The sequence below is a fragment of the Leuciscus leuciscus genome (assembly GCF_965113295.1).
Source record: "Leuciscus leuciscus genome assembly, chromosome: 14".
Taxonomy (NCBI): domain Eukaryota; kingdom Metazoa; phylum Chordata; class Actinopteri; order Cypriniformes; family Leuciscidae; genus Leuciscus; species Leuciscus leuciscus.
In genome coordinates, this window is record NC_138738.1 from 34,764,281 (window position 1) to 34,787,837 (window position 23,557).

The 23,557-nt window shown below is 38.6% G+C and overlaps 1 protein-coding gene and 1 long non-coding RNA gene across 2 annotated transcripts in view; both read left to right on the forward strand.

Moving 5' to 3' along the window:
• hs6st3a (heparan sulfate 6-O-sulfotransferase 3a) overlaps positions 1 to 8,490 on the forward strand; it is a 62,695-nt gene extending 54,205 nt beyond the window's left edge. Inside the window, exon 3 of the transcript XR_014211545.1 lies at positions 8,364 to 8,490. The gene's annotated coding sequence lies outside the window, so the exon portion shown is untranslated. The remainder of the gene's footprint in view (positions 1 to 8,363) is intronic.
• An 11,097-nt stretch (positions 8,491 to 19,587) lies between these two features.
• LOC309474037 lies at positions 19,588 to 20,789 on the forward strand. The gene is made up of 3 exons (XR_014197198.1): positions 19,588 to 19,716; positions 19,963 to 20,052; positions 20,446 to 20,789. It is a non-coding gene; the product is annotated as an uncharacterized lncRNA (long non-coding RNA).
• Positions 20,790 to 23,557: the final 2,768 nt, after the last annotated feature.

Genomic DNA, 23,557 nt, shown 5'->3' on the forward strand with positions numbered 1-23,557 from the left:
AGCCTGATCCGCCTTGGCCACCTGACAAGTGATGAGTCGTTCATGAACTGACAAATCATCTGTCACGTGACAAATGAACGAAAGTAATTTTTTATGTTCCCTGTAAATCATTTTTGACTGCATTATAATGATTTCTTAATTCAGAATATGATCAAGATTGTGTAGGTGGGTGTGTTCGGGGAATTTGCCTGTTAAAAGTATAACATTTAAAGCCCCTTAAATGAACGAAATGACTCGAAAAAAGATTAGTTCATTTTGATGAATGAGATCGAAAAAAGAGAGTCAGTAAAATGATTCGAACTTCCCATCACTACACCTGACCAGCCTGCTCTGTCCTGGCTACCAGCAATCCTTCTACCTCCAGACCTTCCTCCATTCCATGGACCAGGCCCTCCTTTCCGCTCTCAGGTCCACATCTACTCCACGTCCCTCGTGGACTGTTTTGGAGTGTCTGGAAGTCGCTCCTTTGAGTCAAGTCAGGTCAAGTCACTCACATTTATTTATATAGCGCTTTTTACAATACAGATTGTTTCAAAGCAGCTTTACAGAGATAGCAGGAAAATAATGCAACAAAGTTTGTTTCCAGAAGAAAATATGTCATGCTATTATATGCAAATAGGGCAATGTCATGATCCTGGCCTCTGCTCCCATGTCTTGGTTTTGTGTTTATGGACACTTGATTTGAAGTGTGTTCTGTTCCCCATTGTTCCTGTGTTTACTTCCTGGTTCAGTGTTTGTTGCCATAGTTGCCCTCATTAGTTGTCATAGTGACTAATTAGTTTCAGGTGTGCCTTGTTAACCTCTTGTTATATATTCCCCGGTGTTTCAGGCTTGGTTTGCCAGTTTTTGTCTTTGCATGTACTGTTGTACTCTCGCTCTGTTTCATGTTCCTGGTTTTACTCTCAGTATGGATTGTCTTAGTTTTGGTTTTGAATAAAATTTGTTGCAACTGGATTCTTACCTCACTTCATCCCTGCCCAAACGTAACAGAAATAAAGAGTCAGTTGTGTGTGTGTGTCTGGACAGACAGAGGGTCTGGGCATGCAGAAATGTGTGGTCTCTGGTGAGCTGTACGTGGTCATGCACAGAAGAGCTGTTGTGAGCTTCAGCCTCACATCTCTAATCTCCTGAAACCTTCAGAAATGGGCTCCCAAAATAGAACGCAGAAGCGAGCTCTGAAACAAAATTAAGGCAGATGAAAGGAAAATGAAATTCTGAATGAGGAAATCCAACAGCTCTGTCAATTCTGCAGCAGTGTGTGACATCTTTACTGTACATATACACTACATGGTGCACTACACTGGAAAATACTGGAATAGCCAAAGCTTGTGTTCACATACTTTTTCTACACTATCATTCAAAAGTTTGGGGTCAGGAAGATTTTTTAAATGTTTTTCAAAGAAGTCTCATATTGTCACCACATCTGCATTTATTTGATCAAAAATACAGCAAAAAAAATAATATTGTGAAATTTCGGTTTAAAATATCTGTTTTCTACTTGAATATACTTTAAAATGTAATATATTCCTGTGATGCAAAGCTTAATTTTCAGCATCATTGCTCCAGTCGTCAGTGTCACATGATCCTTCAGAAATCATTATAATATGCTGATTTTCTGCTTATTATTAACAATGTTGAAAACTGTTGCTTAATATTTTTGTAGAAACCATTTTTTTTCAGAATTCTTTAATTAATAGAAGTTCAAAAGAACAGCATTTATTTGAATCTTTTTTTTTTTAACTGTGATAAAGTGTTTGTCACTTTCGATCAAAGTAATGCAACCTTAAAGAATAAAAGTATTAATTTCTTAACCAAAAAAATACAAAATAATAAAAACAGACCCCAGACTTTTCAGTGGTGATGTTTGTTAACTGCCACTTTAAAAATGTAACCCAAATGCTTGCAGTCTTAAAGGAACAGGACCTGGAAATTTTGGCTTTGGCTTTGTTCTGTGAATCTCTAAAGGAGATATTTTACAGAATGTTCACACTGCTCTCCGTAATACAAAGAAAGCATGACCAGAGGCTGTTAAATTCCCCCCAAAAAAGCATGGCCATATACTTGCTATATTGCAAGGATACTTGAGAATCAGGCATTGAGTGTCACCAAACTGCTTCACATGAAAGTTAGAGCGGAAAATTAAATAGGTTACAGATGACATTCCAGAGGAAGTACAGTAAAAAGAGGATGTGCTCATCATGAATATGGAGGACAGGCTGTGAGCCTCTCCAGTGGCGAACGCATCCCATACAGCCATTACTCACAGCCCTGTTCTCTGTGTACAGCGACAGGTTCAGGAGCTCTGGGAGTTTTTGGTAATGCTGCAGTGACCCATTCCCACACAGAAACATCCGTTTTGTGTTTATATAAGACTCCTGCAAAAGAAAAAGATCACACTTTGCACATGCTATGGTTTATGGTTTACCTTTTTTAACTATTACCAACCTGATTGTTTATTCCTATTTACAACATAAAAATGAGATAAAAAGAATTGAATATAAATACATGTTATATAAATATAAATACCATAAATATATATTATATAATAATATTTGTATGTTTATTTTAGTGCTGTCAAAACGATTAATCGCGATTCATCACATCTAACATAGAAGTTTTGTGTGTATATATTATTATTTATGTGTGTGTGTGTGTGTGTGTGTGTGTGTGTGTGTGTATACATACACATACGCACACACACACACACATTTATATATATATATATATATATATATATATATATTAATATGTATACACACATATATTAAATAAACCAAAACTTTTATTTTAGATGCAAATAATCACAATTAATTGATTTGACAGCACTAGTTTTAATATAAATATATTTATATAAGAATATAACGTTTTAATGCAAGTTTTAGGGAATAGATAGATGGATATTTATTATAAAATAAATATATTTATATATAAATATATAAAAAAAACATACAGAATAATTTGATGAAAGTAATACACTGTATTTGTATATGTATCATATTTATTTATGTTTTGATGATAACCCTGGTCTCCTGTCATTTTGTTAGAAGAGGTAGATGAGGGACAGATAAATGCAATCCACCTCTGCTAGTGAGCGAACGAGGTACAGAAAAACAACAGACAGTTCGAGACAAGTGTGTGGGAACAGCATGTCCAGGCTGTCATTCTCACACACGTTGGCATTTTCCCTTGGCAAATCTATGAATGCCATTAATGAGCCTATCGCGGTGACTTTTTGTGCAGGTGACAGGCAGCAATCTGTCCTGATGACTTATGCATTGTACCATTTGCTTCCAGCAACACCAGGTACGTATCCCTAATTAATTTTTCACATGCTCAGAAAGATGGATGCAGAAGATATCACCTTTCCAGCTACAGAAGACTGAAATAGCCACCTAATTTGCTCCCTCTACTTTCCACGGCACCATGTGGGAAGATTGGGTGTTTTTCTGTGAGTCAGAAGATGGTGAAACATCAGGGAAAAACATGATAAAAAAGTGGGAAACTTTTCTTAACATTGACAAGGCATAGAATAGTTTTATTTTTAATTTTTTTATAGTGGCATAAGGACCTCGCCATTGCTTATTTGGAAAATCACTTCTCCAAAATAAGCCAGAAAAGTTCCTTATAGGCCAATACATCCCTGCTGAGTTTATTAGAAAGTCATAAAGACAAATCTAATGAGTTAGCCATCAAAATATTGACTTCCACAAGGCTCATGCTCTTTAAACCGACAACTTGTGCTCTCCTCTTTTGTGACAGCTTAATGATGCCCTCAGGGTTGAGCCTCTTTGCGTGTCGCTCACTTGACTGGCTCTATGGCAAGCTGTTTCGAATTGTATTAATTCACAGGATATGAATTCTTCATATCAACAATTAAATTTTCACTAGTTAAAATGCTCATTCTATCAGGAATAGATTTATAGTAACAAAGGCAATTTTTTATATCAGGAATTACATTTCCACTAGTAAAAATGTAAATTCCTGATAGGCTATCAACAATGATGTCTTCACTCACAGAAATATGAATTCTTGATATCAAGAATTTAATTTCAACTAGTATTCTTGATATCTATTCTTTGATATAATTATTTACATGGTTACTAGTGCAAATGTCTTTTCTTGATATCAATTGAATTGCTACCAAGAAAAATGATCACTATAGTGACAATGTTAATTTCTGGTATCATGAATGTGATTATTATTAAAGCCATTTTAGATATCTGAAATCTCCTAATTATTTATATTAGAAACACATTTTCAGATATCAGAAATAACAAATGTAACATTACATTTACAGATATAAAGAATTAACATTTCAACTAGGGAATTTGTTTTATATATATCAGGAATTTATAAGGAATAAAAAATTATGATTTTTTACTAAGAATTGTATTTCTGATTATGTGAAATTGGAATTTCAACTTAGAAATATTAACTCGTGATATCAGCGATTGAATTTGAATGGCAGCCTATGGTGACATTTAACTCGTGAAAATACAATTACAGATATCAAGAATTATAGATTTTACTAGTTGAAATTAAATTCTTGATATCAAAAATGCATATTTCTGTGAGTGATGTCATTGTTGATAGCCTATCAAGAATTAAAAATTGTACAAGTGGAAATGTAATTCCTGATATCAAGAATAAGCATGTGAAAATTGTATTGTTCATATCACAAATTCATATCCTGGGAATTAATAAAAGTCAAAATGGCTTGCCATACTGGCTCAGCTGATCCAAGAACAAAATGACTGTGGCGCCATCTTCTGTTTGCCTCAGGCTGTTCACACTGACTGCATTGCGCTGTCTGTCCCAATTAAAATCTCAATCCATCATGGTGCCTGCCTCGCTTACTGCCTCAAAAATGACATAGCTAATACCTGCCAGTCCCACAGTGTGCGAACTGAAAAACCTACTCAAGCGCTCTGTGGGGAATATGTTGAATAGAAAACCAATAACAGACAGTTAATGTCAGATGTATATATTACTCATTTTTGGAAACTTTGCATTTGTTTCAATTTATGAATAGAAGTGACTGTTTACTGGCAATTGGTCTGACTCTGAGGACCATATAACTGGCCATTTTTTCTAATAGCTGTCAACCTAAGCATTTCAGCACCAGATCAAAACAACAGACCTGTTAGGACATAACGTTCCTGTCCCTTTAAAAGCTGTCCTTGAATAGAGTAGGCTATTGCTTTTAAAAGTATAAAGTTTACAAAAACAAAAAATATATATCAGCCCGACAGCTGAAAAATGTTATCATGCACCACTGAAAAATTAAAGATGAAAAAAAAAATGAAATTACCGAGAAAATAAAAAAATAGCACACTGTCCTCAAGAAGTTATAAACTCTTTAACAACCTCAAAACTCTGCTATTATTTTGTCTCATCAATTTTTGAGGAGTTTTAGAAGATTACAAATGTCACAGCAGAGAGGTTGAGCTGCTGGAAGGTTGAGAGTGAATCCCTAAATCATTATAGGTGAAACACATTTCCTTTCCTAAGGGAGTTCTTCAAAGGAAAACCTTTTCACTGAGCACAGGCACACAACATTCAGGAGGCAGAGCGGACTGTATCTTTGAGAAATAAAAAGCTTGTTATGTCAGCCTTGCCTCAGTAACTTCAGCAGACAAGCGTATTAGCCCTATTCGGACGGAATTAACTTTACAAGGATAGATGGAGTGATATCTCAGTAAAACTAGCAGAAGTGGGAGGGGTAACTCGATTTGCACATCGCCGTCACCCTCATGTCGTCATGTGCGTAATGCAGTGCGTATTACGTTGCTTCCTGATATCACGTGCGCATTCTGCGCAAACACACCTATTATGTCCGGTCAAACGATGTATTAATTAACTTCATATTGGATTGTGTTGGTAATAGGCACTTAACTAACGCTAAAAGATTTTTTCGTGCCTCTAACAAGTGCTTTTGATCTTCTTTCTGATCTTAATGGTATGTGGAAAACACTTGAGTTTTGCCACAGACTTGTCCCAGCGTCTAGAACGCAACTGAATGCTTTTCCAATCGTCTCCATACTTGAAAAAACGCGGAAAACTACTTTTAAACAGGAAATTATGAAATATTTACGTACATATTGGTCTATTCGCACGGGATTAGGATTACCTGAGGTAATTTTTCCAGACCTTTTTACTGAAGGTAAAAGTCGCCGTAATCTTTAACTGATATTGTCCGTAATGATTACTGAGATGGCACATTCGGACGGGACTAAAATCACACAGAAGCTAATTATTACTTTACCCCTCCTTAACTAGTCCCATCCGAATAGCGTGCAATTACTGAGGAAACACTGAGAGATACACACAAGCACTAAATGTTCAGATATCCCTGAAGACAAACAACCTAAGTGTTTTCTGTATGTGAACCTTGATCATTTTGACAATAATCAGGTGGGTTTTTAATGCAAACAGGGTAATATTGTGCAAGATTCTCCCATTTGAGTTTATGTAGCGATTAATTCAAGATCGATTAGACTGGAACACACTACACATTTTTTTTTTAATCTGAACAGAGACCAGAGATCATGGCTCTCATTTTGGTAGGACCGAAGAGGGATTTGAAAGTTCCTCTTATTGATTCACATATCATTCACCCAACCGATTGGCTTAAAAACATTCATTCAGGATTGAAGCACCACTACTGTTTCTCAGAGACTGTTGTGGCTTCATTTGGAACTACTTTAATTGGTTAAACAAAACTAAGCAACTTGTAATAGGCTACTGTGTCTAAAATGGAAGTTATTATTCAATAGTAATTTCTTGTTTAATGAACTAATACTGCCGATCATATCAGAGCAGCCAGAGTTGTTTCACATGAGGAAAATCCAGCTGATCAGGTAAGGCTGATGAACAGATAATTGTCTTGGATGAAACGAGGGAATAACTGACTTAATTTATTATGCAAATCAAACTCCATCTAAAGACACCACTCAGAACCACTAATGCACTTATTATGTTTGCTGTGGTATTAATTACCCGTTTTAGACATTGTGTTGATGGCTTTAGAGTCTGAAGAATTTGCTGTTCATGTCAAAGTGATGCGTCGTGATGCTTCCAGCAGAAAAAGATAAAAATAAGACTAATTCTTCAGAGAGTTGGAAACACAAGTCAAAACATTGTTTCTATTTGAAGTGAAGATCTATGTAATAAAACTGTTCATTTCCCCTCAGTTTACAGAGACGAGACCGATGTCTTATGAAATGTTATTGGGCCGTGTCTCTACTTGAGGGTAAGACTCATAGTTTATCAGGACTGAGTCATTTGGGATGGACAAAGACATTTCTCATTTCTGACAGCAGTGGACGCTCCACAACGCTCCACCTTCTCTTCTGGACCTCAGGTCACTCGCTACACTCATACACGGAGGAATGCTGCTCAAAAACAGCCTCAAAGTCACAGAAATCTCAAAGTCATCATTCGTGTCGCGTGTGAGCGAGTGTCAGCACTGATATGATCTTAACTGATCTGGATAATATTTCTTTCATCAGTGCTGTGAGGCAGAGAGGGTTATTCAGTGTCCGTCTGCACATCTTGTTTTATTTCATATACGCTGATTTGTCATGGGACATTTTTAGACTGTTGCTTACATTCATCTTAATGAAATATCGACGGCTGTTGTCACATGGATATTAAAAACTCCATCTGCATCATAACTCACTCTAAGATATGAAGGATGAAAGTTTCCGTTTATACAGTGATGCCTTTAAGAACAGTTTAAGTAATATTTACTGAGGAAAATGAAAAGGTTTCTGTTAAACCAGATGTTAGACAGTGTTTACCGTTTCTGTTCATATTTCTTTTCTTTTTGACGTCAGTCTTGCTTGCTTAAAGGGGTGGTATAATGCCCTTTTCACAAGATGTAAAATAAGTCTTTGATGTCCCCAGAGTGTGTATGTGAAGTTTTAGCTCAAAATACCCCACAGATATTTTTATAGCATGTTAAAATTGTCAATTTTTGAGGGTGAGCAAAACTGCATCGTTTTGTGTCTGGCCCTTTAAATGCAAATGAGCTGCTGCTCCCCGCCCAAAGTGCAGCAGAGCTACAACAGTTTGCACTCACACAGACATGCACCTTTTATGTTCAAACCGGAGTCAGACAATGATGGAGAGACTCAAGAAGAAGTGACAACATGTAGACAACATTTCTGAATGGTTAGTTGGTGAATTTATGTAGCTTAAGTGTAGTTATCTTATAGTCATTGATTAGCATATTCTGTCTTGATAATCTATAAATCGTGTTCCGGGGCGGAGTTTATGTAAATTGTAGGGCTGGTGATGTCACTAACCTGAGAGGAATGTTGTGTAGTCTCTTCTAGCCGTTTGTTGTAGTTCTTAAAAAGCAATTTCTTTAAAAGCAAATATCTCCCTTTGCTTTGAGCGTTGTAACTTTGCAGATGTTGTTTATGCTTGAACAGCAACATTACACACTAACTAAAGTTAAAAAAGTGAAATCATAATCAACCACCCCTTTAAGTCACTCTTAATAAGACACACGTTGCATATTGTGTGTGTGTGTGTGTGTGTGTGTGTGTGTGTGTGTGTGTGTGGCTGTCAGAACACAGGTGAATGTGGTTACTGAAGCATTTCTTTCCACTAAATGAAGCTTCTTCACTGCTTTTTTCCCCCAAAGAAACCAGAAGACATGCAGAAACAGAGTTGAAGCACCTCAGATTTCAGTTAAGGGTCTCAGCAGCTTCAGGAGGGATTGAGAACAAAGTGTGTCTTGAGCTCTGAGACGATCCATGAAAGAATGAACACGGTATGATCAGACTTTATCTGTTGCTTATTCTGGTTTCTTCACTGACCTCACCACACTGAACATAATGGACAATGTTTCTTTTCTATACAAATATTCTTCAAAAAGGGTTTTCAAGCCTTCAAGGAGGAAATGGCCCTAAATGAATCGTAAATGTGGCAGAGCAGCAGCGTGTGCTGTGAGTAAATGGTGCGTAAATGTCAGTGTAAAAGCGGTTGGAGTGCTGGGGAGGAATATGGGCAGCTTCATGTTGAGACTGATCATTTTAAAGCTGAATTTTATTAAATAAGGGCCAGATAATTTTTAATTTCATGAAGAGAATGTTAGAGCAGGAAGAGCTGTTAGAGCAATGATGCTTTGACGCTGATGTCTGTTCAGTTTTAGGATTTTGGGAACACTTTAACTGAGCAGGTCCAGCAGTAGTGCTCATCTTCTGCCTATAAAAGCTCTATTAAGAACTCTATGACAAATCTGCATAATCACTGAGACTGTTTAATACTGAGGGTATGACCTGTAATATACATGTAAATAAATAATAATACTAGGTATGTTATATAATTAAATAATAAATATAAAATAAATATAGGCCTGGTTTCACAGACAGGGCTTGCAAGTTCATATCTTGCAGTTCTGACTACGGTATGTTCTTTCTTGATTGTTCTTTCTTGTTTTTCTGTCAAAATAACGGAAAACATTTTGAATTATCCGTCTGTTTTTAAAAGTAAATGAGTTATTATTTTTGTGAGGCAATCAATCTTCCCTTCCAGATTAAGAAAAGCCATTAAGACAATATCAATGTTTTTATACAGCTGTGTAACATGACATTTTAGTGGTCTCATTAAAATCCCAGGCTGAAAATGGACCCCACTCCGGCAACTACAACTGTACTTCTACTGTGGTATTTAGTATTTAGTACAGTAACACCAAACCTTACCATGCTTTTACCAAAGTTACAGAAGTTCTACTGTGGTATTTTGTAGTTATAGCACAGTAACCATAACCCTTACCATGCTTTTACCACAGTTACTGTAGTAACCTTGTTATGTATAGTAAAAGCACAGCTACCATAATATTTACCATGCTTTTGATACATTTGATGTAAAATCCAAAAATTATAATGTAATTCATTATTTTTTTCTGTGTTGCAGTTACTTAACATTCATCACATACTCCTTCATGTTATGGCAAGCCGTTTTAACATTTAATCCTTAAAACCTACTAGTATCTTTTTTCATGCTATAGTACTTATTTTTTAGATACTAGTATCTATTCCATTAAGTACTGTACAAGTGCTTATTCTTTAGGTACTAGTGCCTATTCTTTAGATACTAGTACCTTTTTTAAAGATACTAGTAGTTATTCATTAGTTAGTTCTTATTTTTTTAGAGACTGGTACTCATTCATTAGATACTAGTACCTATTAAATAGACTTATTAATTAGATTCTAGTGCCTATTAAATTGGTATAATAGTACTTATTTATGAGATACTAGTACTCTTTAGTTATTAGTCCTTATTCTTAGATACTAGTACTTATTCATTAGATACTAGAACCTTATTAGATACTAGTATTTATTCCAAATGTTACTAAGATTTTTTATTTTACTAGTAAGATTTTTAATTGAACCCTACAGTGGTCGTTCTGACAAGTCATCGTTCTGACAAGTCATTTAAAAAAAAAAACAGTTTTGACTAGTAAGATAAGTAATGTTACTACAATAAAAAAATATGTCTCATAAATAAGTACTAGTAACAAATAACAACTATAGTATCTATTCAATAGGTACTAGTATTGAATGAAAATTAATTATATACAATAAATAAGCACTACTAGCATTAGGGTTGTGCCGATGGGCGATATCATCGTCCTTCGTGATGCCACGCCCCCCACCCTGTCAGATCAACCCAGTCTCACGGCAGTTCGTGAAATGGTCACATAATTTAATCTATTGATTCATGTACAGTACACGGACACGTTTATCTTCTTTTTTTCCCGTGATGGTCAGCACAATTCCGTAGCATTAAGAGCGACTACGGTAGCGAGTAGTATGAAAGGCCGAAAATCCGGTTGGTTGGGGTGGTGGATGGGTCAAACAACACAGGACGCTGCAACGTGATCTCATGAGAATATGTGTGTATTTTTACGTAAAGTGTAGTTCTAACATACATACATTTATTTACGTTTTATACACACAGAAACGTATAATACTGACGTATTTACAGCACTAAAACGTATTGACAGCACAAAAACGTAATTTATTTACGTATAAACAACTTTACAGACGTACAAATTTGTACGTATTCCTATTTAACTTATGCATATTAAAATTGTGGCATTAATGTTTTGACTCTATTGCATTCAATTGTCTTATCAATTAAATTTTCAGTCGCATTTATTAATACAGTTTAACGTTACTAGGCTAATAACGATAACTTAGCCTACTCATAAATAATAACATTTCGCTCTGTTCGTGCCTTCTGCTGCAAACTCGTTTCGGGGGATTAGCCTACATGGTGTTAAATGAGAATACACTTTAAAACCTTAAAATACCTTCTTTAATCGTTTAACCATTTTGTAATATTTGGTTTATTTACCGTGAGACACAAAAGGCGTTTTCTCCTAAAGACCCATAATACACTAAACACAACATAAATTCACAATAGACATCAATTTTATTAGCTTGATGTAATCCAAATCTTTAGAATCCATACATTGTTTGCAAGAAACAGATCCAAATCAGAGCCCGTCTACGGAGAGCCTTGGCACTTCCTATTAGCCCCATTGTATCGATCTTGGTTGCAGTTCCATTAGAATTCCACTGGAGGTGATCGCGGGCGAGTGCAGACTGAATGGGAGTCTATGGGGATAGACGGCTAAATGTGTCTCTTTCACCCGATTGCCGTTGAGAAATCTCAGATTTTATTGTAGGTTTTGCAAGTTCAACATGGGTTATAGGTCGAAAGTTGAATGAACGAGTACTTATTTCTTTTCGATTTCTTACAGTTTGAGTTGTTGTTGCCCATAACACGCTAGCATTCTGCTAATGACGTCAGCATTCTGACGTAATTGACATTTTAAAAGACTTTTTAAACCAAATAAGTGACTCTAAAAAATCTAACACCCAGCAATGTGTAATTTCTTTGCATCTCCTTTCGAATACAACATTCAAATTACTAGACAAAAAATTATATCCTGAGAAAAGTGGATTTTGAGGGTTTTTCGCCATAGACCTCCATTCATTCTGCACTCGCCTGCGAGCGCCCCCGCATGGACAGAGACGTGTTACTGCAGCCAGTCCAGAAACCGGAAGTAAGCAGAGAGTGCCAATTCTCTTCCTATTAGACATTCTCTGTCCAAATTCAGCCCTTAATCCAGTGATCTTCATCTCCATTTCTCAGCAGAGACTGTAAACGTCAAATCCCGCGTGCGGCGCTCATGGTGAATTCAAAAAATTGACACGTTATGACATGTTTTACGGCAGTGATATCAGACGCTCATTGGCTCTCGCATGCTTCGTCACAGATTGCGACATGCCGTGTTTAAGTTGGTGTACTACATTTGAAATGGAGAAGCAAGCGCGCCTTCACAGCGTTTATATACTATCTATGCTTCACAGGGCGAACAGCGAACCGAAACCGGATTAACATTTTCATGGATTAATAACTTAAATTCTGCTCTGTAACGTTACCTCATACAAAACTATTATATACTGCCAGAGAGGACGGCGACACATCGTCATGTGAACGACTTTTGGTACTGGTTTTGACATTTTCTCAATAAATAAATAATTGTGATTATACGTGTCTGTCTGTTGTTTTTCTTTATAATTGTAGCCTACGTAGTTTTAAGAAATGGTTAGGTGTAGGAGTAGGATTTGTGGCTCAAACTATATTTTAATGCTATATTGTTAATAAAACCGCCATTTCCCTACACATATCTGTCCATTACGTTTTATCCTTTTAATATTGTCTATAAAATGGGTATGTTTAGGTGTGGGAGTAGGGTTGGATCTTACATTTATAATCTATAAAATGGTAAAAGGGAAATTATACAGATATCTATGATATGAAATATTCGAAAATAGTTTACGTTTTTTAGCTGTAAAAACGTAATAATGTTACGTTTAAACGTTGCAGATACGTCCATATTATACGTTTCAGCATATATCCAAACGTACAAAAAAGTACGTTTTAATATCTACGTATTATTAAAGGTCCCATGACATGCTACTTTTTGTAGGCTTTAATATAGGCCTTAGTGGTCCCTAGTACTGTATCTGAAATCTCTTTCCAAAAATTCAGCCTCGGTGCAGAATTATAGCCACTACAAGCCAGTCCCAGAATGAGCTTCCTTCAGACGGGCCGTTTCGGTGTCTGTAGCTTTAAATACTAATGAGGAGGAGAAAGGCGGCGCAAGGTGGAGGGTGGGTGTGGCCTTGACATCTTGCGCAACGGTAACGTGGCGTGCATGTTTACGTTGGATATAGCAATGGCACGAAGACACGCAGTCTTTCAAGCATTTCAGTTTGACCCAGAATCTGATCCAGATGGAGAAGCAATGGATGAAGAAGTTGCAACTCAGCGGCTCCAGCAGGACGTTTCCGAATGGTTAGTTTAAAATATTATGTCTGGATACGGTACTTTATTCGGATGGTTTACAGTTATTATCATGTAGCTAACGCGAACCTACTGTTGCCTTTTCATGAGAGATCTGTAACGTCTGTATTTATCTTATTACAATTACATCAAGCTCTGCGATCTTGAAATGCGGATATCGCGCGCGCCATATAACCAACAGGAAAACGGTTATCCAAATAACAAAGACGTGTACAACACTCGCGTTACAGTGTGTGTATTCACACACATAAACTGCATAGCTGCATAGCTAATGTTACAGCCACATTCTACTTGTAAAATCTAGGTAACCATAAACAGTAAAGCAACACACTTATCATTAGTTGACTTACTTGTCCGAGGTGTGTAGCTGAGCCAAAGAGAGTGATCCAGACTTTAGTTTCAGACGTTCAGCAAGCCCAGCTCTGTATTGACCCTTCGGTGTTCATTTGTACATCCAATTATTGAGCAATTGTTATGCTTCGCTCGCTCAAAAGCCATGATATCTCTCGTGGACAAACTAAAATCGCGCGCGTTCCTACTTCCTAGCGCATCTCTCCCCACTGCTCTTCTCCCTGTACACTAATGACTGCACTTCTAAAGATCCCTCTGTCAAGCTCCTGAAATTTGCAGACGACACCACCGTCATCGGTCTCATCCAAAATGGTGACGAGTCTGCTTACAGACTGGGGGTTGAACAGCTGGCTGTCTGGTGCAGCTATAACAACCTTGAGCTGAACACGCTCAAAACAGTGGAGATGATTGTGGACTTCAGGAGAAAATCCCCAGCACTCCCCCTCTCACCATCATGAAAAGCACTGTGGAAGCAGTGGAGTCATTCAGGTTCCTGGGCTCTACCATCTCTCAGGACCTGAAGTGGGCAAATCACATTGACTCCATTGTGAAAAAGGCCCAGCAGAGACTGTACTTCCTTCGCCAGCTGAAGAAGTTCAATCTGCCACAGGAGCTGCTGATCCAGTTCTACTCAGCCGTCATTGAGTCTGTTTTAGGCACTTCCATCACTGTCTGGTTTGGTTCAGCTACCAAATCGGACATCAGGAGACTACAACGGACAGTCCGGACAGCAGAGAGGATTATTGGTGCCCCCCTGCCAACCCTCCAGGACCTGTACTCTTCCAGAGTGAGGAAGAGAGCAGGTAAAATCATCACAGACTCCACTCACCCTGGACACCCCCTGTTTGAACTGTTACCGTCAGGACGGCGACACAGATCACTGGCCACAAGAACATCCAGGCACAGGAACAGTTTCTTTCCACAGGCCATTTCCCTTCTGAACACTTAACATGCCCCCCAAGGCATATGCCTGCAAGTGCAATACTCCCACTGTCCAGTGCAATATTCTCTAACTCAGGTGATATTTATATTTATATTATTCATACTACTCAAAATACTGTAAATATGTTCATAATCTGTAACATGCACTAGACTCCCACTGTCTAGTGTAATATTCTCTAACTCAGGTGATATTTATATTATTCATACTTCTCAAAATACTGTAAATATGTTCATAATCTGTAAATGTTTATTCAGACTAAAACCAACTGTGACCCCTTTTTTTACTTTTTATACTATTTTTTTTTTTTTTTATATATTTTATTCTTAGAATTTGTATTACTATGTTTCTTGTTGTATTTGTATTTGTATATGTGCACTGGAAGCTTCAGTACCAAGAAAAATTCCTTGTGGGTGCAAGCACACTTGGCAATAAAGCTCTTTCTGATTCTGATTCTGATTCTGATTTTCTCATGGGCGGAAAATATTCTCTGGGCGGGCAAAGCAGAGACAGGGGAGGTAACATTTCCTCCTTATGACGTCATAAGGAGGAGATTCAAGATCAGCGCGAATGAGCCTCCATTTTCTCAAAGGCAGAGAAAGATAGCAAAATCTCGATTTACACCGATTGAAATTTTTAGAAACTTGGGGACCATATACAGGCTAGGGGAACTCATATTAATGTTAAAAAAACCCAGAAAGTGAAAATTTCATGTCATGGGACCTTTAACAATGAGACCAGGCTGGACTTTTACCCAGGAGACCAGGGATCGTGTCCCGTGTGTCAAGTTTCCTAAACCCAACCGTCCCGTTCTTTTTCTCCTAAACCCAACCGTCCCGTTGTTGTCCCGCGTGTCATGGAAATGTAAGCCTACCCACAACCTTTTCCTTAAAGCTACACTGTGTAGGATTTTCTCCCATCTAACGGTGAAATTGTTTACGATTGTTTCAAATCTGCCGGCAGTCGCGAGTAATCTCCCCCTTGCATTTGTCACGGTGTCACTGAGTGTAAAAACGCGAAAGGCGAAGCTTGAATTTCCAGGTATGTCCCTCTTTGGCTAATGTATATTCAAGATGGAGGCGCAACATGGCTGCCGCCATTCGAGCGACTCGCTCGTATGTATTCTAAATGGCAGATTCTACGCTTACGAGAATACTTGATTAGTTGGTAGAAGTAATTACACATTAATAAGCACATATAATTTTGAAAGAACAAAGTGTTTTTTGCTAAGAATCAACTTAAAAAATTACACAGTGTAGCTTTAACTTAATTCTTCCATGGGCCCATCATGGAATTTTCGGCGATTCTTGCAAAGCTGTACACAGCTTCTCTGCTGCAGCCCGACTAGCAGAAAGAATCGTGCTACTTTTTCCCCCCCCCTTACGTGCAACCTATTGGAAAGCCCAGATGAGTAATTAGTTGGGTTGGTAAAATAACGAAATTATAGTTTTTAAGTAGAAAAAAATATTTATGTAAAGAGATATAGTAAAATAAACAGTGCATTAAATATTAAAACAGCTTGCCATAGTAATGTTTAACTTGAAGCTGTTACCAGGGAGGCTGAACAAATTCTACAAACAATTTCGATTCGATATTTTATTCCATTTAATTACTTTTTTATTCAAATTAATTTGCTTTAATTAATTTATCCTGTTTTAATCTGTTAATAGATTTCCAAGTCACTGCTTTCAATCACTTTTAGCAATTAGTACACGGGTCCCAGAAAACAATATATAACCAATATAAACCAACCCTAATTTATAACTGCCAATTATGAGTCTCTTCTGTGTTTTGCATACATTTTGTACCTTAATACTTTTAGGTTTAAATTAGTGTCATGTTGATATTCTACAGTATTTTGTATTATGGCTGTTTTGTGTTGTAAGACTGTTGAATGTATATGGGCGGACATGTTATTGTGTGTTTATATGTACAGTAATGGAAAGAAGGCTGTGTGAATATGTGTTGAGTATGTTATGTGCTTATATGTAATGGCAAACTTGTTGCCCATGACAAATTTCTCAATGAAATTAATCAGGTTTCCTTATTCCTCTCCCTCTGTCTTCCTGTTCTAATTTAAATACTGCCTTGTGTCGCATTTGGTTTTGAGTTTTGTTCATGTCCTTGTTTTCATATTTTATTTTGTAAATTCTCATAGTCATGGTGTTATGTTTATTCACTTAACATAACTCTTAAGAAGCACAGACTCGCAGTAACGTTTAACATGCTTCTGTTTACTGAACAAGTGTCGCACACGGTCGTTACTACATCAATCCGCTGACTTAGCACACATTCGTAGTGGAGCACAATGTTCTAACACGACACAAAGTAGTGCCTACTTCTATGCATTGAAATCAGAGTAAATACAAAACAATTCCTCCCTTCCAGCTTTGATGCACTTATAAATCATCAAACAAAAATTACATTGGCTGAATTCGACTCAACACCAATATCCAATTTAGAAACAATTCACTTTTTTTTTTTTTTTACAGAACACTTTCTCTTCCTTTACTTTGTTTCTTAATGTTATAAATAAAGTCTGTCCGGAGGTTTGCGAACCCTCTCAGGATATCTGCGTCCCGGAAGATCAGGCAGGTTTGTCATTGGTTGAGGTATGTTCACTGTCTCTGGTGTGAGCATATTTTCCACAGTTGTCATGTCCGGTGTTGTAGTACTGTCCCCTAGATTCGGTAGAACAGCAGATGTCACAGTTTGACCAGTCACCTTTCCAGGTGAAGCATCCAAAAGTTGATAAACATGTCTGCGCCAGACGACATTGGGCTCAACACTCACAGTGTATGAGAGCGGTCCAGTTTGTGACAAAATTTCTGCTTGTTGCCATTTGTCACCCTGGCTGCGATAGTCTCTTGCCAGTACTTTTTGTCCAACGTCAAATGATCTCAGTTTCCTTTGTTGTTGAATGGGTGAACATTGTTTGTTTGACACATGTTTTTGAATGTCCGGTTTCAGTAGATCCAAGCGAGATCTCAAGTTTCTTCCCATAAACAACATTGCCGGTGACTGTCGTAGCGTGTGGAGTGTTTCTGTACGCCAGCAGAAAGTTGGCAATTTTCTGCTGCAGTGGCACTTCCTCCTTTCTACTTGCTTTCATTGACTGTTTAAAGGTTTGTACAAAGCGTTCAGCTAGTCCATTAGTTGCCGGGTGGTGAGGAGCAGATGTTAAGTGTTTAATCCCGTTGTTTTTCAGGAAAGTTTGGAACTCCTCACTGGTAAACTGGGTACCATTGTCACTTACAAGTTGTAGCGGGTATCCCGTGCGAGCAAAAAGCATCTGTAGTTGGTTCACTGTTACTGCTGTAGTTGCTTTCTTCACAGTGAAAACTTCGGGCCACTTGGAATGAGCGTCGACCACAATAAGGAACATGTGATCCAAGAAAGGTCCAGCGTAGTCGATGTGAAGGCGTTGCCACGGGGCAACTGGCCATTCCCAAGTGTGAACGGGTGCAATCTGAGGTTGGCGCTGAGTGTGGTGGCAACCTGTGCATGTTTTGACCAGAGTCAAGGCCAGGCCACCACACATAACTTCTAGACTTTTCATTTTCACCACACCCATGTGTCCATCATGCAGTGAGTTAAGAACTTTGGGTCGCAGTTTGGGGGGTACAATTACACGAGACCCCCACATGACACATCCTTGACACACGGTAAGTTGGCCTTTTCTGGTGGAATAGTCCGAAAGTTCTGTATCTGCGCATGCTGGCCAACCATTCACAGTTGAATCATACACTCTGGAAAGCAGTGGGTCGTTTCTTGTTTCTTTGCTTATTTGTGCGCTTGTCACAGGGAGCGGTTCCATTTGTAACATGTGAAGGGTTAAAGCAGGATCAGAAACCTTCCCTGACAGTGACTGAGGAAGGCGAGACAGTCCATCTTCATTTCCATGTAGTTTTGTCCCTTTGTATTCAATGGTGTAGGTGTGCGCTCCCAGGAAGAGAGCCCAACGCTGTAAACGAGCCGCAGCCATTGCGGGAACACCTTTTTGTGGACTGAAAATGGAAACTAGCGGCTGGTGATCTGTAATCAGCGTGAAATGCTTGCCATATAGATACTGGTTAAACTTTTTCACTCCCCACACTAAACTTAAAGCTTCTCTGTCTATCTGTGCGTAGTTACAAAGAGCATGCAGGCTGACAAAGAGCATGATGCAAAAGCTATGGGGCGTTCAGAGCCATCACTCATTTTGTGTGACAGAACGGCACCAATACCGTAAGGCGAAGCGTCACATGCTAGGCGCAGAGGCAACTTTGGGTCATAATGAGTCAGCACTTTGTCTGAAATGATGAGTTCCTTTGCCTTTTTAAACGCCTGCTCACAGTCTTTTGTCCAATCCCACTTTGTGTTTTGATGCAGCAGCGCATGGAGTGGGTGCAGCACAGTTGAAAGATTTGGCAAAAACTTGTGATAATAGTTAACAAGGCCGAGGAATGAACGTAACTGACTTATGTTTTCTGGTTGTGAAGATTTCACAATGGCCTCAATTTTGTCCTGAGTTTTGTGAAGTCCCTGTTTGTCTATTTTGTGTCCACAATACTCAATGGATTCTTTGAAGAACTCACATTTCTTCCTATTTGCCTTAAGTCCATATTCCTCCAGTTTTGTTAAAACTGCGTCCAAATTTACCAAGTGTGAGTTTTTGTCTGAGCCTGTCACAATAATGTCATCCAAGTAACATTGAGTACCTGGGATTCCTTGTTGCACCTGGTCCATAGCACGTTGCCAGATTGCTGGAGCACTTGTGATGCCAAACACGAGCCGGTTGTATTGGTAGAGTCTGTAGCCAAGTCAACAGGGGGCGCTGCTGGGCATATTTGTAAAAGGTACGCTGGGCCTTTAAATACAGCACTTCCTTTGAAGGCTTGTAGTGCCTGAATTGTTTGGCGTGCAGGTGGTGGTTAGTCGCTGGAAGAACAAGTTCTGTTGATTGTCGATGTGTGCTGAAAACTCCTACTGCTAATTAATTTGGACTGGAAGAGCAGTAGCTGCTGAATGTTTGGTACGAACTATTGCACGTGAGTTTACGATGTATTAAAATCGAATGAAATGATTAGCTGCAAACTTTTTGTATGTATCAAGACAAATGATTCTCTTTTTTTAGAGAAGTGTACTTTAAAAGCCTTCACATGTTAATGAGTTGGAAGAGCAGTAGTTGCTGAATGTTTGGTACGAAATATTGCACGTGAGTTTACGATGTATTAAATGAAATGAGTAGCTGTAAACCTTGTGTATGTATCAAGACAAATGATTCTCTTTTTTAGAGAAGTGTACTTTAAAAGCCCTCACATGTTGAGTCGGATGAGCAGTGGATGTTGAAACAGCGGTTCAGACACCTGTGGCACACAATAAAGGTATTCCTTTTCTGTAATGCTGGGATAGTTAGGATATTTTAAAATGTTTTTATTGTAGTGTATGTGGATGAGGGTTTGTATTTTAAATTGTAATATAATTTGATGTTTAGTAGTTTGTGTATTTTCAGTGTTTATGTATAACAATCAGTTTCTTTATGTGATCATTTCATGGGTTGACTTATTGTGTATTTTTGGATTTTCTTGTCGTTCTTTTCTAGAGTCTCGTGCTGTTGATCACTGTTTTCCCTACCTTTTATTTTCATTGGTTTATTTAATTTTTGTTTTGTTAAATATCACTTATTTAGTTTTGTATTTTCTTTGTATTGTTTGGTTGGCCCAGTATTAGTCGATTTGTGTTGTATTTACATGGTTTATTTTGTGTTTCGCCGCTAGGCTGTTCTAGCTTGGAGTAACCAAGAGGGGACATATTCACTTCCACTTATATGAGTGTGGTGTGGAAATGGTGTGTGGTTGAGTTTGTGTATTATTGTGGTGTATAGGACATTGTCTTTCCTTTTGGGGTTGATGTGTATTTTTAGATTGATGTGTTTCTTTTTAAGTGTTATGTCACACCCTCTAGTTACTACTACTTCTGTTACATCAGTTGCCTGTTTTTTGAGTGAAACCAAATGAGACCAGAACTTATGTATTTAAATAAAAAGGTTTTTGTTTATAGTAGTTCTGCCTTTGAGTTTATTCATTGAATTGAATAGCCGTGCGGGGAAACCTTTAAGTGATTTGGGGATCTCCTACCCAAGTAAAATTGGAGTGGCGTAGTCAAGAGCAGTTTAAAGTAAATAAACATTACTTAGCCCCATTACAAGTCCTTTGTGGGTGTTGATGGTGAGGTACTTGCGTGAACTTTCATCCATCTCCATTTGTAGATAAGCCTGTGCAAGGTCAATCTTTGTGAAGTGTTCACCATTTGCTAGGGATGCAAAAATGTCATCAATGCGAGGTAGCGGATACTGGTCTGCGTGAAGTACAGGATTAACTGTTACTTTAAAGTCACCACAAATACGCAACTTGTCTGAAGACTTTTTAGCCACAGGCACAATTGGTGTAGCCCATTCAGACCAGTCCACCTTGGATAATATCTGTTGAATACATGAGATGTTGCAGCTCAGCTTCCACTTTTGGCCGTAGAGCATATGGAACAGGGCGTGCTTTGTGAAACTTTGGTTTTGCATCTTCTTGCAGTTCAAGACGCGCTTTGATGTGCTTCATGGTTCCAATGCCTTCACTGAAGACTTGTGCATGCTTGTCAAGTATTTCAGATAACTTTTTGTCAGTGAGCTGTGTGGAGGCAATACGCATAGTCTTTATTTCGTGCCAGTTGAGCCTGATCTGTCTTAGCCATCTGCGACCAAACAGTGGCACCCCTCCATCCTTCAGAACAAACAGCTCAAGATTGCAGGTTTGGTTTTTATATTTCACTTTCACTTTGAGTTTTCCCAGTGGTGTAACTTTTTCACCCGTGTATGTTTTCAACTTTACTCTAGTGCGTGACAGTTTTGCGTCTGGGAATTTTGCCTTGTAGTCCTTGGAAGATATGATTGACAGCGCTGACCCTGTGTCCAGTTCCATTTTTAATGGCACTCCATTGACTTTTGGTGTCAGCCATATCACATCACTGTCATCCTTTTCTGTAGCATACAACCCTAAACAGGCCAATTCTTCCTCACTAGAACTGTTTGTGCTACTTTGTGAAGCCTCTGCCCTCTTTTTACATTTAATTTATCTTTAGAGTTGCTGTACTTTGATTTACACATTTTCTGTATGTGTACCCTCTTATTACATTGACGGCAGTCTTTATCTTTGAACCAACACTCCGTGGGGTCATGTGACTGTTTACCGCATCTGAAGCAGGGCTTTGCTTTGGTATTGTACAGCTTGGAGTGCATTTTGAATACAGAACATGTCGTTGGGATTTTACCTTGCAGTTCTGTTGCATCCCTTGCTGCTGTCTCCACTGAAAGCGCAATTTCCACTGCTCGTTGTAAAGTAAGCTTGTCCTCCGTCAAAAGCCGTTTTTGAATGCTCTCGTTGTGCAGCCCGCACACGAACCGGTCCCTCAAAGCGTCAGAAAGTCCATCTCTAAACTGACAATGCTCGGCTAGTTTCCTCAGCTCAGCGATGTATTCTGACACGGACTCACTTTTTAACTGGTTTCTCTTGTGAAATCTAAAACGCTCAGCGATCACTAATGGCGCTGGGTTTGGGTGACTTTTCAGCGTTCGCGTTATTTCATCAAAAGTTTTGTCTGCCGGTTTAGCTGGAGCAACAAGGCTGCGGAGTAGGTTGTAAGTTTTCGCGCCCATAACACTCAGTAGGACTGCTTGTCTCTCGTCCTGTATCTCGTTTGCTAGACAGTACTGCTCAACTCTTTCCACATATGTTGTCCAGTCCTCCACTGAACTATCAAAACTGTCCATATGTCCCAATATTCCAGCCATTTTTGCTTCTTGGCGTCCAATCACTTTTACCTTGGTCTTGATGAACAAACGTCCCCACCTCCGGCTAGCTCGTCCACGGCAGAACTGCGGGGTAAGCAGACGAAGCTTTCGTCCACAAAACCAAGTCCATTCAAAACTTTACACCGGTCTTATTCATCCGATGCATTTCACGGGTTCTTCTTAAGACTCGTCGCCAGTTTTGTTATGTTTATTCACTTAAAGTCCCTGTAAAGGCAATTCTAAAAAAAAATTCTAAACACATTAGAAATGTTAGAAATGTTTTGCTAAAACATATTACAAAGACTGTGAACTGTGAAGTACTGAATTGTGGAGTTAGACCGTTAAACAGTTTTTCACCATTGCTGTTTTCCGGATTTTTTGGGCGGGGCTAAAACGGGGGCTCGATGACGCACTGAAGCCCCTGAGCTCCTGGACACGCCCCTACTTGATGACGCACTGGAGCCCCTGACGCTGTCCCCTGCCCTAACAATATAAATAGAGCACATTCACACATCAGTTTGCCGATCGCGAGTTACTGTCAGTACTGTTAGTTACTACCATAGATATCATATAAAGGCTTTATATGATATCTATGGTTACTACAGCCTACAGTTTGCTAGCTAGCTATGCCTCAACACGGAAATGCATGTAACCTGGATGCGATCACGTACAAAACAGATCAGTGTCCTTATTTAAATTTCCGAAAAACTAACGTATCACATCAACAAGAGGTGGATTAATTTTGTGAAGAGCCACCTTGATGGAGAGCTGAGGATCACCGCCAAAACCTGCCTCTGTAGTGATCATTTTACACGGGATAGTTTTATAAACTTTCGTCGGAGACAACTGGGATTCACTGATAATCCGCTGTTACTGGTGAATGGGTCCGAGCCGACTATCTCTCGCCTCGGCCTTCATCCTCCCGTCGCGCCGACAACTGGTGCCATCGTTGGCAGTGCGTGCCCACCAATGAGTGTAAGTTGCCTTGTGTGCTTATGTTATAATTATAGTAGGTAGTCCAGGCTCGAACATGTATCGCTTTGAAAAAA